Raw genomic sequence first — 20,310 nt, 5'->3', positions numbered from 1 at the left:
GCTCAACAGCTTCAGGCCGGTGGCTCTAAGATCTCACCTGATGAAGACACTGGAGAGACTGGTTCTTGGCCACCTCCGCTCCACCGTGAGCTCAGCAATGGACCTGATGCAGTTTGCGTACCAGCCTGGCATCGGAGTGGAGGATGCCGGCAGCACTGTGAGGATTCTCTTCTTTGACTTCTCCAGTGCTTTCAACACCATCCAGCCACAGCTCCTGAGGGACAAGCTGGAGACCGCTGGGGTGGACTGTGACCTGGCAGACCGGCCCCAGTTTGTGAGAGCCAAGAACTGCGTGTCTGATCTCATGACCTGCAGTGTGGGGGCGCCCCAGGGCACTGTCCTCGCACCCTTTCTTTTCACCCTTTACACTGCAGACTTTAGACAGAACACGGAGCGCTGCATCCTGCAGAAGTTCTCTGATGACTCTGCCATCATTGGCCTCATCAAGGATGACGACGATGTGGAGTACAGAGGACTAACACAGGACTTTGTGGACAGGTGTCAGCAGAACCACCATATCATCAATGCAGGGAAGACCAAAGAGATGGTGGTGGACTTCCGCAGATGCCACTCTACTGCCTCCTCAGTGAACATCCAGGGAAGGGACATTGAGAGAGTGGAGTCATACAAGTACCTGGGTGTTCATCTGAACAACAAACTGGACTCACAACACAGATGCACTGTACAGGAAGGGCCAGAGCAGGCTCTATCTCCTGAGGAGACTCAGGTCTTTTGGAGTGAGAGGGCCACTCCTGAAGACCTTCTATGACGCTGTGGTGGCATCAGCCATCCTGTCTGCTGGAACAGCAGCATCACAGAGAGGGAGAGGAAGAAGCTGGACAAGGTCATCAAGAAGTCCAGCTCCGTCCGGGGCTGTCCTCTGGACTCAGTGCAGGAGGTGGGGGACAGGAGGGTCCAGGCTAAGGTCTTTTGTATGCTGGGCCATGAGTCTTACCCCCTGCAAGATGCTCTGTCTGTCCTGGAGAGCAGCTTCAGTGACAGACTGATTCACCCTCGCTGTGTGAAGGAGAGGTCTTTTCTTCCTGCTGCTGTCAGACTGTACAATGAACATTGTTAACACTGAATATGTGTCATTCAACTATACCCATGTGCAATACTGAATACCATATAAATATAATGAAGTCACTTTACTGAGATTTATTTATTCTGTTTAAATGCTGCACTGTTACTCTTTTTGTACATAATAAGAAACAGTGTGTTACATTAGAGTCTATTTTTAGTTTATTTTAAATTTTTTTTTTATTTTTAAATTATTTTAAGCTATTATCTATTATCTTGTTTTATTGCATGTTACCATTTTCCTTCTGTTCTTGAACTATGCGGTGCAATACTGGAATATTCCTACTGTGGTACTAATAAAGGCATACCTTATATCTTATATCTTATTTTCCTCCACAAACAACAGTGTCATGATGCACGCATTGTCCGCCTCTTGTTGCCTCCCTGTGTGCCTTTCCCCCCTCCCTCACCTGCCTGAACATGAGTCTCGCATCCCAATTCAATTCAATTCAATTCATTTATTTTTGTAACGCCCAAAATCACAACAACAGTTGTCTCGAAGGGCGTTCATGTTTTGGTTGATGGGGGAAACCGGAGTACCCGGAGGAAACCCATCCAGACACGGGGAGAAACATGAAAAACTCCCAGACAGGAACAATAGACTTCGGCTAGATGCCAACCTGTGTGTACACTCGGATACCTTGCCTGTATTAGCTTCCGGGGCGGAGGAGGATTTTATCGATGTCCAATTAGCAGAACAACTCAGCATGAAGCTGGAGGCACTGGAACACCCTCTTAGTGCCCAGGCTCAGTGACGCATATCACGGAACCCGTCACATTGGTTTTGTCCGGCAACCACCCGACGAGACCCGACGTTTCCATGTCCTTTCCTCCTCCTCCTCCCCGTTGGTTTTAGGCTATCCCTGTTTACGGACGCATAACCCCATTTTTAATTGGGCCCGGGGAAGAGTTTCAGGGTGGAGCCCCAAGTGCCACGCCCAGTGTTTACAGTCCGCCTTGACTCCCGCGGGGCCACTCCCACCAGCTCCACTCCCGGTCCGTCCCCGGACGTCCCGAACCTCTCTTCAGTCCCGGCGGTGTACCACGGGAGGTCTTCAGTAAGAGCCAAGGGCTTTCACTTCTCCGCCCGTATGACTGCGCTATTGACCTCCTGCCAGGCTATAATCTGTCCAAGCCCGAACAAGAAACCATGGAGGAGTATATCCGTGATTCCCTGGCCGCCAGTATCATCCGTCCGTCTTCGTCCCCGGTGGGTGCTGGATTCTTCTTTGTGGCCAAGAAGGACAAATCGTCCCTGCATCGATTACCTGGCCTAAACAACATTACGGTAAAAAACAAATACCCGTTACCTCTATTGGACTCTGCCTTCACTCCTCTCCATGGGGCCACCATATTCACTAAGCTCGACCTACGGAACGCATACCACCTGGTGCGCATAAGGGAGGGGGACGAGTGAAAGACAGCTTTTAAGACCCCCCTCGGCCACTTCGAGTACCTGGTCATGCCCTTTGGCCTTACCAATGCCCCTGCCGTGTTCCAGTCTCTTATTAATGATGTGCTCCATGACTTTTAAAATCGCTTTGTCTTTGTATATCTTGATGACATCTTGATATTTTCCCAGTCCCCGCAGGAGCATCACCATCAGCTGCGTCAGGTCCTACAGCGCCTCCTGGAAAACAGACTGTACGTTATAGCAGAGAAGTGCGAATTCCACACGGAGGAGGTCAGTTTTTTGGGTTTCAATGTGGGGCGGGGCCAGGTGAAGGCAGACCCGGAGAAGATCCAGGCAGTCACAGATTGGCCGGTTCCTCCCAATTGCAAGCAGCTCCAGAGGTTTTTTGGCTTCGCTAACTTCTACAGACGGTTCATACGGGATTTTAGTCATTATCTCGCCTCTCCTTCGTTACAGTTCACCTGGTCCCCTGAAGAACTGTCTGCTTTCAATAAGCTTAAAGGCCTGTTCACATCCGCCCCCATTCTTCACCAGCCCGACCCCTCACGCCAATTCATTGTGGAGGTGGATGCGTCTGACACGGGAGTGGGGGCTGTCCTGTCACAAAGATTTGAATCCCCATAATCGCCTGTTCCCCTGCACCTTCTTCTCCTGTCGTTTATCCCAGGCCGAGGCCAACTACGATGTGGGGGACAGGGAGCTCCTAGCAGTAAAACTCGCCTTGGAGTAGTGGCGCCACTGGCTTGAGGGGGCGAAACAGCCGTTTGTGGTGAGGACGGACCACAAGAATCTGTCCCGGCTCCCGCATACCAACCTGGCCAGATGGTGTGGCTCTCATCTAAGACTATCCCGTTAAAGACTGACTCCTGCAAGCTGTCCCCCCGTTTTCTTGGACCATTCAAGGTCACCAAAATCATAAAACGTCCGCCGTTCAGTTGCAACTTCCCCCCTCTCTCCAGATCCAGCCAACTTTCCACGTCTCCCAGGTCAAGCCCGTCCAGACCCCCCTCCCTCACCTGCTTGAACATGGAGCTGGGCGGAGCTCTCAGCTCCTCCCGCGCGCACCTACCTTCCATTAGCGCAATCACCACCACCTGCTGCCGTGGATAAGAGGGACCTGCTCCAGACGCTCGGTGCCAAACCGTCCGCATGTCCAACGTGAATGTTCCAGCTCTGTTCTTGTATTTTGGTGCTTACCTTTTAGATGCTGATTGGATTTTTGCTACCTCACAGATTCCTGCTCCCTCGCTCGTCCCGGCTCCTGGTCTCTGGTTCGGCTTCTGATCCCACGCTCCAATTCCGGTACAGTCCATGCCTTGTCTTCACCTTCCTGTCTCGTCCTGGGCTCCGGCTTGCTCCACGTCTCCCTCTCCGGCTCTGGTTCTGTCTACCCCTTGTCTCTGTTTCCGTGCCTCATCCTAGACCCTCCCCGTTGCCTGCCCCTGTTCCTGCTCGTCATGACGCATTCCCGGACTCTGGCCTGCACCCTGTCTCCCGCTCATTGTTGATTTATTGAACTACTGTTACTTAACTGCACCGACTGTAAATAAACATTGTAAATTGCCTCGAGTTCTGCATTCTTTGGTCCTTTGCTCCTGCCGTTACGACAAACAGAATATTAGTCTTAGTACTAGAATAGTCTTATTGTGCATAAAAACTGCTAACTCTATAGGTTTAAAGCTGAACAAACATGTTCTGAAATGTGATTCTTGTATTACTTTATCAGTTTCCTGGGAAATGTTGAGAATCCAGATTGACATCACTTTGTATTTTTTTTACAGATTGGTATCAGTCTGGTTCCTACATGCTCCGTTGCATCTCAAGCCCAATCAAACATCATCATACAGTCAGATTTTGTTTTTTTCAGTGACACATGAAACGAAAGAGATCATTGGACACCTATGATTTACAAATAAAATCAAATTTCTCTCACCTCAGATTAACAGACTTTAGTGCTTCGCCTGTTTCTTCTGCAGAAATCTGCAATGTTTTTCAGCCCCCTGTGATATTCTTTTTCTTTGTTTTATTTCCGTATGGATGGACCATGCGTGTCCCTGATTGGCTAATCCACCTGTCAATCATGTCCATTTGAAAATGGGGAGATTCACCGGTGACCAGACTCACATCTTTGTAAAGTATTCTTCTTGAATGTGAACTTTGAACAGAATCCTATTAAAATATAAATTGGCAATCTGAATCGCAATGTGTGTCAGTAGTATTAGATATTTTTCCCAAAATCGTTCAGCCCTATTTGGGGTTGGTGAGATTAGATAACAACCACTACCCCATCATGTTACAAACACTGTTTTTTTTTTTTTTTATATCAGACCCCCATATTCACACAAGGAGATATGGGAATGTAAACAAACAAAAAAAGACAACAAAAACAAGATAATCAGTGCCTTTAACATTACACAAATTGGTGCTACAGCAGATTACAAAGACAATTAAATATTCAGTTATTTTAGATTGTCTTTAGACAGACACAGTTTCCCACGTGAAGATCTTTACGAACAAGTGTGACTTTCTGCAACAGTGACACCAGCATTACCCCAGAGCTTTTCTCAAATATGATTTATATTTTAAATGTATAGACTCGGCAGTATTAGACACTTGGGTGAAAATAACAAGTCTGGATCTGCACTGAAACATACAAATACACAAAAACTGGTTCACTTGGAACAGTCACTGATAACAGCTTAAATGTATAGTCATAAAAGCAGTAGGAAAATTCTGTATTCAGAGTTGACAAATATCTCCCAATTCTGGGCTAGAACAATATCAGATTTTCCTGATGCATCCCTTTCACCCTTTTCTAGTGGTGAAAGAAAATCTCCATTTTGTTAAGTAAAACTACAGATACTGGGGAAAAAACATACTTCAGTAAAGGTATTAAAGTACCTGTTTAACCCCTTAGAATTCCAGGTAATTTTAGTGAAATTGCCTTTGTTCTGACCTTTCCACATTGAAATGATCACCATTATTGAACCCTCAGTAGTAAATACACAAGTTTGGGGTCTTTGTAAAGGTTACACCCTATAGTTTTACTCACATGTGTCAGAATCACTGTAAGTATATCTGCTGAGCATTTATACACTTTGGAACACACATAAAACATATTTTTTCTCATCCTCGCCTAATTTTTTTGTTAAAGTGAAAGTGCAGAAAGCTGCAGTAGGAGCTGGGGACAAAAATACACTACATCTCAACTGAAAATATTGTTGACCACTCACATTTCAAATTTGAGGACAATAATGAGATTTTTACACTCATTTTATCATTAGTTAATCCAGGCGTTTTATGGGGGGACTTTTGATTTATCCAAATTATTCAAACCTCTCCAAACCTATGCAAATGAAGACATTTGGAGAACATTTGGAAAAAATGCAATAACTTTTGAATGTTTCAATCCACAGACATCAATGAGGCTCTACTAAAAGCTCACACTGAGAGGAATCTCTATCTGCATATCTAGACGCTCTATGACTAATGTAAATTTATATAGCATAATAAAACACAATATAAAATATAGTCAAAACAAGTGGTATGGGTCAAAATAAATATATATTTACAAACCACACACTGCAAACAGTGAACAAACACACACACACACTTCAAAATGTAAACAAACACACTGCAAACTGAAAATCACTGCACTCACATTGTGCCCCATCACAAATAAGGCCCCTGTGATTTTTTTCACAATTCCAAGAGAAATTGATTGCCGTCTATGAATTTTTGAAAATGAAATTTGAAGAGGGCGCTAGAGAGCCATTTTGTGAAATAGTGCCACGATTTGCACATCATAGCTTTCAGCTCACAAATGTGTTTAAATGCTGTATTAGATTTTTCCCAACAAAAAATGTGTGAAAAGAGGATTTTTTTTTTTTTTTTTTTTTTGAAATATTCCAAAAATTTTGATTTTGTTGAAAATACATGCTGACCACACCCAAAGTCATATTCAAAATGTAACTGATAATCTTTAATCACACATGGGTTTAGTGGCATTTGGCCAAATTTGATGTGTTTGTGATAAAAAAAAAAAAAAAAAAAAAAATGTGTGAGGAGATGTCCTGAATGTGAGGGTGTGTACTTTTGTCGTTCCCGGGTTTGATCCAATATGGCCGAATTTCTGTACATTTTTGGGCGGGGCCATAATATCATTTTTGTCATGTCCTGACATGTTCTATTTTTTGATGTGAGTTTCAGATTTTTACGTTGACTTTTTTCCGAGTCGGGCTCCCATTGGCCCCATGAAAATCAAAGTTTGAGGTGGCGCTACTGAGTCGTCTTTTGTTATTTTTTCTCGGGGTCTTTAGTGACAATTAGAGCTCGTCGAGTTCTAATTTTTGACACCACTCACTGCCATGTCGGGGAGGGTTTCCTATTTGATTTTTGCTTTTTTTCCTGGTTTCAAACGCGGTTTTAATGAGTCCCTCGCCGGGATGTTGACCCAGGCTCGGGCCTAATAATAATAATAATAATAATAATAATAATAATAATAATAATAATAATAATAATAATAATAATAATAATAATAATAATAATAATAATAATAATAATAATAATAATGCCTTATATAGAGCTTTCATACATCCATACTAGGCAATATGGATGAAGTGTCTTGCCTAAGGACACATTGGCCACTGACACCCCACTGTGGCACCTGATGTTTCCAGCAAGCTCCCGTTCAAGTACTAACCAGGCTCAATTCTGCTTAGCTTAGCTGTGACAAGAGTGTTAATTTACTCAGCTGAAACTAAGATCAAATATGCATTAGAGGATAATCCTCCAGCCAGGAGAGTATCAACTTCCAATCAATTGCATTAAAACAGTGGCCTGTTTAGAAAACTTCTGGGTGAAAAATATCCCTAACCCAATTATTTCTAACCCACCAGTAAACAGGAAGCTAGAATGTGTGAATTGGGCTAGTTTACTGGTTAGGAAAAAAAAAAAAAAAAAAAAAAAATATATATATATATATATATATATATATATATATATATATATATATATATATATATATATATATATATAACTGTTGCCATGGCAATTAACTTTTAAAAACAAACATATAATATAACAAAAAATATTATGTCTTCTGAATGGTGAAAAGTCTGAAAAATGTCACCAATAAACAGTAAGCTGAATGAATTGGGTTAGTTTAAAGGTTAGGCATGTTTTTTCCCTATTTTAGACATGGTTAAGATTTAGATATGGTCTAGATCTGGTCCTACCCGGAAAGCAAAATATATTCTCAGGTGGTGCTTTGTTCTGAAAAAAAACAGCAAATCACTGTACTACAAGACATTATTTGGTATGGGCTAGGACTCCTTTAATTGGACATTTGAAAAGAGCAGTGACAGGCTGTGCATTTCACCCTTGGGCCTTCAGTGATGTCCCACTTACACATTACAACATCACCTCAATATAGGCTAGTCAAGCAACACTTTATAAGCATGCATTGCATTCACAATTAAGAGTAGGAAATACAGTTCGCAGATACTTTCAAAAATAAAAAATAAAAATGTGATTTAAAAGATACCAAATAAAATACCACCAAAACAAATCTTTCTTTGATAATAAAGTAAACAGATCATTTGCATTTTTTGACAATAGTCTATACAACAGCAAATAATTGAAAATATGGCGCAGCTGAGATTGAAAAAACTTTAGTGCAGTTTTAACTGAGGTGGCTTGAGTGCGCTATGTTATTAACATTTTAACTCACTTTTTCATTGTGGAGCCCTGTCTCCCTGCATGCCTGTGCACTGAGCTGCAGGTCCACTCGAGTGTCTACAAACGTTTTCAAACGCACCGTAGCTTGTAAGTGCCCAGCCGTTCAACAACAGTACAATCTGCAGCATTTCTCAGAAGCTGTGAGCCACGAGTACCGTTCATAATTGCTCGTATGGAAATGACATATAAACCCTTTTCCTTGCTGGGTCAGGTTATCCAGCGCAGGGGGTTGGCCGACCTCTTCTCCTAATATCCAGCTTTTCGTGAAAGGCCCGTCTTGAAAATGACATGTAAAGTATACCTGCAACCAGATTAATCTCTTCTCTTCCTTTGGCCATTATGAGTTAAAAATACAGCAGTAGCTGTTGGATCTCCAGGTTCAGTTCAACATTCTGCAAACTGTCGCCTGCTTATGTGTATCCAATCACAGAGCATGTACATGTCCAGTTCAGCGTAAGACCTCCTAACTAGCCCTGGTATAAAGAATCGAGATCTATTGAAACTGACTGTCTGTGTCTAGTTATAGTGAACCTGCTCTGTTTATTCTGAAGGTCAGGAAAATTAAATTTACCTGACAACATAAGATAGCTGAAATATAACTGGACAAAAATTCTATCACAATAAACAACATTGGAAGTCACTAAACTAAGTGGATATAATATGACATAAAGAGAATAGAGAATATTTTTGTCTATTTATTTATGAAAATAAAATAAATTCACTTTTCTGAGCACGTTTAGGCCAGCAGAGAAGGCCTTGTTGGCCCTGATGGCCCACCACTGGAAAATAGGTATCCAAATAAAACTACAACATATTTCATAACTAACTTTCTCTGTGACCTGAAAATATCTTGTGCCCACCTTACTAAATAACTTCCTATATGGTAATCTATTATAAAAAATAAAAAATAAAAAACCTTATAAACTATTGGTTCACGTCTAATAAGTTTAAAACTACTGTCATTAACATTACAGAACTCCCATACTCACGGTGGATTCCTAACCTCAAAGATGAAACATTTCCTCTGAAGTGTATTACAACACAAGGACAAGTTGGGTCGAGACAGGAGCTGCAGCCTGGAGCGGTGCAGTGCAGTGGGAAGTGGAAACAGAGAGAAAGGGAGGATTGGAAGAAGAGAGAGGGGGGGGTGAAAGGGAAGATGGAGAGAGAGGAAAAAAGGGAGAAAGAAGGGGAAAGAGGAGAAAGATAGAGACAGGGGAACAGAGGGAGAGAAAGAGAATGGGGCAGAGAAAGAGGGTGTTATAGTGTGAAAGAGAGTGAAAGATTGAGGAGGGTGAAGGGGGAATGGGGGGATGGCAGAGAGGGAGAGAAAGTGAAGGAGTGAGAATCGTGTCTTTTCAAGCCCGGTTGCTCTTAGAATAATCATACACAGAAGGGAGAGTGGTTGTAAAACTGAACTATCAGAGAAAACATGTATGACCAACACATTTACAGCCTGGCCTGAGGCAACAGTGATCCCCAAATGTAAGGCTGGATATATATGTTTTAAGGCACCTTACCACACACTTTATACACTTTTCTCACACAGGCATTAACATTTTCTCACATTTCTCTCTTGTTTAAACACTCTCAAAGATCAAACATTTGTAGATTATATCCCCCTTCCTCAATGATCGCTTTAAATTTATTTTCACGTATGCCTCTGCTCCAGCGGTATCCACAGAGGCAGCCTCTCCGTGCAGAGAAACACTTAAGTCCAAGTGTTTCTGAAATTGTAGAATTGGTGTAGAACGTTTCATCGACATTGTGGGTTTTGTTGGGGAGAAAACTTGCAAAGATACAGCACTTCAGAGTCACACTGCTAGCAATTGAACATTTATGTAAATGTAACCCTAATAAATTGTTCTCACAGTCTCTTGCTGTGGGTGTGGCGGGTTACAGTTATATTTAATATGATGTATTTTCTTGACGTCTTCCTTGCTTAAATAGACCAACATGGCACGACAGTGTACGGTTCATCTTTATTCAACAACTTCACTCATCGTATTTCATCTTGTGCTCACCCTGTGCATGTTCACTCTTGATACATTTTTTATTGTGCGCTCCTCAAATGTGCTGTACCGCGATAATAAGTAGGAACCTATATTATTATGAAGAAAGTAAATAATGTATCCAACGGAGTAAAATAAATAATAATCATTGTTAATAAAATAAGTGCAAAGTAATAAAGAAAATATGTTGTGTTAATACATAAAATAATATACATCAAATAAACCAAATGTTACATAAATTTGGCTGACTGCATTCTGTACTGTACAGGAGACACGGCACGGAGGATATTGATTGATAATGGTCTACAGTCCCTTAGCCAATCAGTTTCAGAATGTTCATATGCTGTAAAAAAAAAAAAAAAAAAAAAAAAAAAAAAAAAAAATCTGCGAAAGTGAGGCTGCAAACGGTGAACCACAATATAGCAAGGGACTGCAACACTGCAGACGCTGCACCGATCCGCCTGTCAATCTCACACTCTGTCCTTAAACAAAACCCCAAGATACTTGAAGTTCTCCACTTCAAGCAGGGAGGGCTTATGTAAAAAAAAAAAAATGTAAAAAAAAACCTTAAAATGTTTTACCCAAGCCAAATCATGTCCAACTTTATCCCTTTATTTTAACCTCCTGAGACCTGGCGTCCTCATATGTGCACAATACATTTTGGGTTGTCTAGGCCACAATGCAAATTTTTAGAAGAAGAATAATGGCATTCAAGAACAGCAACAATGCAAATATATTATATTATATTATATTATTTATATATATATATATATATATATATATATATATATATATATATATATATATATATATATATATATATATATATATATATATATATATATATATATATATATATATATATATATATATATATTCATTTTTTAACAGTTTAGAATGTTTAGAATATTTTATTTAATTTTAATTTTTTTTTTTTTTCTTCCTGCTCCTGTCAGCAGCTCTTCACATGAGACACATTGTTCCAAGAGGCACAATTGTTGTTTCTCATTTTGTTTTTACATTCAGGACAAATGTTGCTGTGTTCAGGGTCTTAATAAATAGTTTTTGCAAGCCATTATTCAAATGTTTTATCAAAATGATTAAAATGTCCACATATGAGGACATTTGATTTACATAATTTTTTCTCATAAACTACATAATGTAAAAAGACAATTCTTTGTATTTACACTCATCAGGTCCCAGTCAGCCCAAATAACAAAGAAAAATTTATAAAGCATATCATGCAAGAGCTCGGGTCCCAGGAGGGTAAGTCAGTGGTTCTTAACCTGGGTTCGATCAAACCCTAGGGGTTCGATGAGTCAGTCCCAGGGGTTCGGCGGAGGTCAAGACGTGCACCAGACTCATATGATTCGCGGACTGCAAGCGTCTCCAGACGCTGGCCGTGTCCTAAAGGTGCGTTCACACCGGTGCATCAAGAACGCGCTGGACGCCTCTATTTAGATGCCTGTAAATTTGAACTCAGACGCCTCCTCCGCGTGTCTTGGACGTGCTAGGGGCGTGTCTTGGACGCTCTGGACGCGCACTGTTTTTCCGGTCTGTGCACAATGGCAGACCGAGCTCCACTGATCATCCTCCAGATAAGGTCCTTTTTGTCCAGGTCTTTATAATCTGCCAACGTCACATTATAAAGTTGTGGGCGCTGGCAAATGGCAACAACAAGTCTGTCCTCCATTCTCCGTGTTTGTGGCTCCCGGTGTACCGAAGAATAACCTCTCGACGTCACTGGAGCGTGGTCTCTGATTGGTTGCAGCTGCGCGTCGAACGCCACAAAAGTTCAAATATTTGAACTTGGACGCGGCGCGTCCACAGCGTCCAGGCGTCAAGACGCCTGAACTTTTGTGGCATCTTGACGCCTGGACGCTGTGGACGCGTCACGCCGACGCCAGATTTGCACCACTCTGGACGCTCAAGGCGCGCCGCAAAAACGCAGCATGGCCAAGATGCATGTCCACCATTGACTTTACATGTAAACTGGACGCACCTGACGCCCTGGTGTGAACGCACCTTAATTTGACAAATGCACCCTTTGCTGTGCCTATCTAAAGGTGCGGTCACACCGGTGCGTAAAGAATGCGCTGGACGCCTCGATTTAGACGCCTGTTAATTTGAACGCAGACGCCTCCTCCGCGTGTCTTGGACGCTCTGGACACGCACTGTTTAAATAATTTCAGTGTGGTAGTATTAAAAAAGGTCATGTCTTTGTAGGTAGGTATGTATGTAATTTGTCGTGAGTTTATGCATTGTATTGGTTTTATTCTTTGAACACAGTGATGTTAATGCACGGTTTATTTTGTGCACCAATAAAACATACATATGTCTTGAATTTGAAAAAAATTATATTTTATTTTTCAATAAAGAAGGGTTTGGTGAATGTGCATATGGAACCGGTGGAGTTCAGTACCTCCAACAAGGTTAAGAACCACTGTTGTAAGTACAGTTAATTTAATATTGATTGTCTTTTCTAAATGTACTTCAGAACCTCCCCTCGAAGCCATTATCCATAAGTATTCTATTTGTCCATTATACCAAGGCAATCCTGTTTTTTCAGATGGCTAAATAGGGCCATCATGGCGATAAAAAATGGGAAAGAGCGGGATTTTGTTTATGAATTCTTCTGGTCTGAATAGGGTAATAAAACAACACACCTCCAAGTATTTAATTCAACCTTCCTCCATTTCAGAACTTTTGTTCATCACACAGATAGTTATTAAAGGCCCTGTAATAGCTTTTTTTCCGATGTTTGAACAAAATCTATTGTGCAACAGCAGTTCTTGAGGTCAGAATATCTCTGTTGCTTGCTGTCTGTGTCTAATTATAAAGCTTTGTGTTATCTGAGAATCAGGAAGTCCACTGTTACCAAGCTAGTTAGCATAACTGTGACGTAAACTTTGTGAAAGTTGAAAAATTGTAGCTCTCATAAACTCATTGTGGTGAATAATTAGGATGTTTGGAACACATAACAAGCTATAGCCCGGATGGTGCATACCCTCAGTAAGGAGGTTGCGGGGTAGACTCCTGATCACTTGATGTCTATTGTGGTGCAAACCACCCTAAGCAAACTGGGGCTTGTTGAATTTTTGGCAGAATTATTAAAAAAGAAAAACTGAAATATCACACGGCCGTAAGTATTCTCCAGCACTCTGGAGAATGTTTTCATCCAGGATATCCCCTTGGCCGCATTCATCTTTCCTTCGATTGCAACCAGTCGTCCTGTCCCTGCAGCTGAAAAAACACCCCCACAGCACGCTTCACTGTTGGGACTGTATTGGACAGGTGACCTATCTTGGTCTCATCAGACCAGAGAATCTTGGAGTCCTTCAGGTGTTTTTTTTTTTTTTTTTTTTTTAGTAAACTCCATGCGGGCTTTCATGTGTCTTGCACAGAGGAGAGGCTGGAGTGGTGGTTGACTTTCTAGAACTTTCTCCCATCTCGCAACTACATCTCTGAAGCTCAGCCACAGTGATCTTTGAGTTCTTCTTTACCTCTCAAGGCTCTTCTCCTCCGATTGCTCAGTTTGGCCAGACAGCCAGCTCTAGGAAGGGTTCTGGTCATCCCAAACATCTTCCATTTAAGGATTATGGAGGTCACTGTGCTTTTAGGAACCTTAAGTGCAGCATACATTTTTTTGTAACCTTGGCCAAATCTGTGCCTTGCCACAATTTTGTCTCTGAGCTCTTCAGGCAGTTCCTTTGACCTCATGATTCTCATTTGCTCTGACATGAACTGTGAGCTGTAAGGTCTTATATAGATATAGGTGTGTGACCTTCCTAATAAAGTCCAACCAGTATAATCAAACACAGGTGGACTCCAGTGAACCATCTCAAGGATGATCAGAAGAAATGGACAGCACCTGAGTTAAATATATGAGGGTCACAGTAAAGGGTCTGAATACTTATGGCCGTGTGATATTTCAGTTTTTTCTTTTTTAATAAATCTGCAAAAATGCCAATAATTTTGTATTTCTCTGTCAATATGGGGTGCTGTGTGTACATTGATGTGGAAAAAAATTACTTCAATGATTTTGGCAAATGCCTGCAATATAACAAAGAGTGAAAAATTTAAAGGGGTCTGAATTATACCCAGAGCAGAGATATGTTCTGTGCACTCCAAAGATATAATGGTGATTATCTTTGTTGATGATTCTCACAATTATATAATATGTCTCACAAACAAATATTGTTAATCCTTTCCGTCCAGGGACCTCGTTGTGTCGTCCGCCCTTTGCCCGGACCGTCGTTGCCCCACTGGACAGTCCCCCTTCTTCCCCAAATTCAATTCAACCAGTGACATTTTTCCCTCCATCCGGCTCCCCTCCTCCCACCCTTATCGGTCCGTTGGGCCACCAGGAGGTGGCCCTTGGGAAGGGGGGGGGGGGGGGGGGGGGCTTTGTGTGTTAAACATGTGTTAAACAATACTTACTATAAACTTACTATAATAGTAAACAATACTACTAAATGTTTTGTATCTGTCTCCCTGTGTGCCTTCCCCTCCCTCTCCTGTCTGAGTCTGGAGCTGGGCGGAGTTCCCGGCTCCTCCCACGCGCACCTGGAGCGCATCAGCGCAATTACCTCCACCGGCTGCGGAGCAAATGAGGAGCTGGGACTAGACACTCGGAGTGAGATCGTCTGCGTTTCCTCACCCTGTCTGTCCTGTATTTGTCTGCGGGATCCTACGTGTGTCTTTGCCTCCTGTCCTGTCTTGGTCTCCGGCTTGTTTCCCGTCACCTGCCCTGGCTCCCGCTTGCTGGATTACTCCTGCTCGGTCCTTCCTGTTCCCGCGCCTTGTCCTGTCGTGCTCCGGCCCTGGATGTCTCCTGCCCGCTCTGGACTATGCCCATCTGGCCTGCCTCCCACTCCCTGTCCCCGTTGGTGATTTTCGAACTATTGACTGTTAACTCTTCACTATTGTAAATAGTCTGCACTCTTTGGTCTGCTACACCCACGGTTACGACAGTCCCATCCATAGTCAGTGGTTAAAAGACATTTGTCAGTTCACTAAGTAATAAAAATACACGACTGATACCTGATTTTCACTGCTTTATAAAAATGAAAAACAGAACTAGATAATTTTAAAGAGTTTCACGATTCAATGTATTGCCATTTTGATACACACATAAAAATAACATACTGTTTTGCAGAACCACTCAAAGTCAGTGCTGACAGTTTGTAGCATCCTAATTATTCACCATGATGAGTTTACAAATGCTTTTCACAACGTTCAGAGGCCAGAGCAGCATCAACCATGATGCTAACCATGCACTTCCTGACCGCTGGACAATAAAACATATAATAATACATGGAGAAAAATTCAGGTACAGGGTCTTTAACTTGGTGTTTTGTCACCAAGATCCAATGTAATTTTCAGTATCAACCTAAAATAAATACAAATCCACAAATAAATCAAATTAACTGACATATTCTTCTCATCTGTTTTCTTATATGCCTTTCTAAGAACGGTAACAATATGTGAGATTTCCTGCTCCTACATTGCCCTTGAACGCCCCACCTGCACCAGAACCTTATCTCGTCCAACCACAGAACATTTTTTATCTTTAACAGTGACAGTGAACCTACCATCTGTCGCTCTCTGCACAAAGAGGCCCAGTGTATTCTGCTCCTTGGGCTATGTTCAAGTTCATGTATTGGGTATACATTTGACATCATTCCTTGTGTCCTGTTTAAGGGTGGGCTATAGTGACAAAAATCTTGATGTTTTTTTGGAGTATCCCAATAACAACATTCATATTATTCAGATATAATCCAACATAAATGTGACAAATGTGAAATGACTGCAAAATTATTCACACAAAAAATATGTCTTATTGATACTTTGCAGCCGATGTCATCAACATTTCCCTGGGGGGGAGAGAGCCTAACTGAAGGCTCTCTTATACTTTAATCTGAGCTTTATTTTACTACAATCTAACCACAGAGCTGGTTTAGCTTGTACTTCACAACAGGTGCGCTGATTTGTGCTGTTAAAAAACAAAACAAAACTAACCTAAACAAAAACTTTATTTGGTGGAGGTTACTGATGGAAACAGATTTTTTAGATTTTCCTGTCCCGGCAAAACAAGTGGGCAACAGTAGCTCCGTTGGAAGCTCGACTTAAACATCATTGGTTGAATCTAATTTATTGAATCACAGGTTGGTGGTGCAATTCAAGCTCCCACAGTTGAATGTTATTGTGCCCTTGGGAAAGACACTTAACATCCCCCTTGCCCCCAGTGTCTGTGTACACTGGTGTATGAATGTGTGCATGAATGGGTGAGCAGCTCCTTGAAGTAACTCTAAGCCTTTAAGGTGAAAAGAGACAGTTAAGTTACAAAGTGAACTTGTAACTTTTGAAAACTTGTATTTATATACTTCATGAATGTATGAGTTACTAACAATAATACCTTTGACCCCACATCACCAGGATGAGCTCTGAACCTGTCACTCATACATGCTGTGAGTTTTGAATCCTGAGGCTTTGTTCAAGAGTCTACAGAGTCCACAGTGTACACAAGAAGCTACATCCATTATAATGACAGAGATAGCTAAAGGTTAACATGGAAAAAAAAGGACACAATGACAGCATTAATCTGTGGCAGCTGGAATCGCACCACCAACCTGTGAGTCAGTAGATCTGATCGCTTAACCAATGATGTTTATGTTGAGAGCGAGATTCAAATGGCCAACCTTCAGATCAATAAACACACTGTTGCCTCAAATATAGTGGGCTTCAGCCTTTAAACAGTTTTCTTAAATATCTGCACAAGTAGTATATCTGCAAAGTACTGTTGCATTCTTAAAGGACCCATATTACACCAAACGGATTCCTGTGAGCTTTATAATTTCTCTATAATGTTTTATAATGCTTTATAATGTTGTTACCTCATCAAAAACGTACCCAAAGTTCCGCTTTGTTTCATTAACACATGTTTGTTATTAGTTTATCCACATCACCAAAGCTCAAAATTCTCTGTTCCACCTTGTGATGTCATGAAGTTTTCAAGTTAACAGCTACCTTTTACCTTTAGTTCAGGCGAGATTGGCAATTCCAGGGCTGAAACCATCCAAATGATTCTAGTGAAGGTCTATGGAGTTTAAAAACACTGGAACACTTTCTGCATTACAACATTACATCACAATGTGGAACAGGGTGTTTTCAGTTTGAGAGAAGAACAAAGCATGCTTAAATATGCAGGGTTTGTGGGTTAAACAAAATACAATTCCAGATATATTTATGATGAGGAAACAACATTATAACATAGATCGTAAAATAGTGTTTAAGCTGGTCCTTAAATATGCAAGGCTCCTGAAAACATTGCAGAGGGTTTTTCCACAAAGCTAGAAATTGCCCTTTTTGATACTGTGCGAGTCCTGTCCTCATAACACACAGAGCCCAGTGAGATTTGACATGTGTGACTCTGCTCCTGCTCTGTACCTGGACAGCCTCAGCAGCTAAACATGGGCTGAACATGGGCTAAACAGTAACACCGGAGGCTCATATATGTAGTAGTAGTCATGGTAGTAGTAGTAGCAGTAGTAGCAGTATTACTAGTAGTAGTAGTAGTAGTAGCAGCATTAGTAGTAGTAGTAGTAATAGTAGTAGCAGTAGTAGTAGTATCTTCATGTACTTAATGTATATGAGTAGTAGTAGCAGTGACAGAAGCAGGGGCTAAAGAAGGGAGGTCCAAAAGCTAAAAGTACAAGACTGACAAGGGTTAGATGGGCCTATGCAAAGACTAAACAGAAGTGGAGGTAGTAGTAGTACCACAAGCATTTTTTAAGAGTACCTTCGGTAGTAGCACTGACAGGAGCGAGGCTATGAATATTCAAATTTGTTGGAAAATTGAAGGAATATACAAGACTGATAGGAATAAAGATTAAACCAGGACTATGCAATGACTAGACAAACGTAATAGTAGTAGTAGCTGTAGAAATTGTAGTAGTTTTAAAAGTTAGTATTTGTAAGTTAGGACTAAACCAAGGCATGTCTATACAAAGACTAAAACTTGTTCTATCTGAAGCCAGTTAATGGCAGTAAAGACCAAGAGGAAGACCTAGACTATAATCAGACTAAAGCAGGACTATATTAGCAATACCATATTAAGGCAAAGACCAAAACAGAACTAAACTAGGACTAACCCTCTGACTAAAGCAGTTACTATGACTAAAGCAGGGCAAGTACAGACAGCACAAAGAGTGTCAGCTCATATTGTGTTTTACACAATACCTACGAAAAATATGAAATTGTCAAACTATAAATAATTCTCTATAATCTGTATTTTGTCAATGAAATGACCAGACCAAATGATTCTAGTGAAGGTGTATGGAGTTTAAAAACACAATAGAGCACTTCCTGCCTTACAACATGACATCACAAAGTGGAACATGAGTGTTTTGGGTTTGAGAGAAGAACTCAGCTTAAATATGTGTTAAACAATACTTATTAAATGTTTTGTATTGTAAATTTCTTCCATCAATTATTTATGAATCACTTTGATATTTTATAATTCTAATAAAAAATGTACTTGTCACTGGCTGCAGTTATCTGATTAGTATCAGAGTTTTGGAATTACAAGATGATTAAAATGACATCATCAATCACACAAATCATTATATTTCTTTGTGATCCAGGTCCCTCTCACAACACATCAGATTTTGCAGTTTGCATGTCATTTAAACAGTGGTGGAAGAAGTACCCACTTTTGTTACTATATACTACTTACTAATAAGTAAAAGTATCACATAAAAAATCTGCTTAAGTAACCTCAGATTTTGAGGTCTTACTGGGGAGTGCATGTGTCTCCCTGACTCCTTGTCTCCCTCCCCAGTTACTTAAATATATCTCAAAGTCTAACAGTACACGTTAGTTCTCAGCCACAAAACCCTTCTAGGACAATAACTCCGCCATAATGTTTAAAAATACACTAATAGTAAATAGGTGCTGTGTTTTTACACCACACGTTTTGAGTTTTGAAAACCTACTTGTCTCTGCTCCAAATCCCAAACTTCTCTCCTCCTCTTCTGTTTATATTCCAAGTTTTTACACGTTAAAAATCCTTAGACAAGGCTTTGAAACATGAAGTAGTCCCATATTTCTTTTCAAATTTAAATTCACAAAAAAAAAAAAAAAATCATTCAAGACTTTGCTGCTGCTCCAGGTTTGACAAGACTGAACTGATCCCAAGACATTGCAACAGTCCCAATGAGTTTTAGCCACACCCATTGTACACACAGGACATACCTCTTTTTCCAAAATGCACACTGCAAAAAGAAAGGGCTTAAAATGTCTTGGATTCACAAGAAGGATCTTGTTTAAGTAGTTTAAATGTTCTAATTTCAATAACAATATAAATAGATAAATATACATACATACACCATGTACTCTGGTGGTGTCACCTCATTTCTCCATTTAATGCCATAGTACTGTGGACCATTTCAGGCAAAGCTATAACATTTCTATGGAGATGGTGCACCTTCCTTCAGAAAAGTTACATGGTGCACCTTAACTTTAACTTAATTATTTTTAATAGATCTTTTTCAGGGTAGCATGAGAGTACATTGCCTTAATGATCCATAGAAAAAACAAAGATTACTTCAGAAGATTGTCCGTAGAGATATATAAGTTTTATGCCATACTTTGAAATATTATAGACAGAGGAACAACATTTCCATGGAGACAAGCAGGCCCTCTTCCAGGCTAAATAAGAGTCAGGTTTATGGAGATGCAAGCCCACTCACAGTAAGGACACGTGTTTCAAACCTTTCCAGGCAATACAAACACCAAAATGAAATAAAAACACATGCTTTTATTCTGGTGATTTTTTTTTTGATAAAACTTACACAGTGGGGCTTTAAGTTGATAAATAATACATTTTATGGCTCTGGTAAATGATAACGACCCACTCTGCTATGCATTCAATAATTTCACCAGATTTTATCTTATGTACACAATAGTTTAATGTTTTTAGAGTGCACCCAGATTTAAAGCATCACATGCCCCTTAGCAGCCTGCAGGTCCCAGGACTCTGGGTCTGAGCCAGGCACTAGCTGA

The 20,310-nt window shown here is 40.9% G+C and overlaps 1 protein-coding gene across 1 annotated transcript in view; it reads right to left on the bottom strand.

The window, feature by feature from the left end:
- The window catches only part of fat2 (FAT atypical cadherin 2), a 193,255-nt gene extending 173,944 nt beyond the window's left edge, over window positions 1–19,311 (bottom strand). Inside the window, exon 1 of the mRNA XM_033974109.2 lies at window positions 19,242–19,311. The gene's annotated coding sequence lies outside the window, so the exon portion shown is untranslated. The remainder of the gene's footprint in view (window positions 1–19,241) is intronic.
- Window positions 19,312–20,310: the final 999 nt, after the last annotated feature.

The sequence above is a fragment of the Periophthalmus magnuspinnatus genome, chromosome 10 (assembly GCF_009829125.3).
Source record: "Periophthalmus magnuspinnatus isolate fPerMag1 chromosome 10, fPerMag1.2.pri, whole genome shotgun sequence".
NCBI lineage: Eukaryota > Metazoa > Chordata > Actinopteri > Gobiiformes > Gobiidae > Periophthalmus > Periophthalmus magnuspinnatus.
The sequence above is the reverse complement of the archived record's forward strand: the minus strand, read 5'-3'. Positions and strand labels throughout refer to the sequence as shown.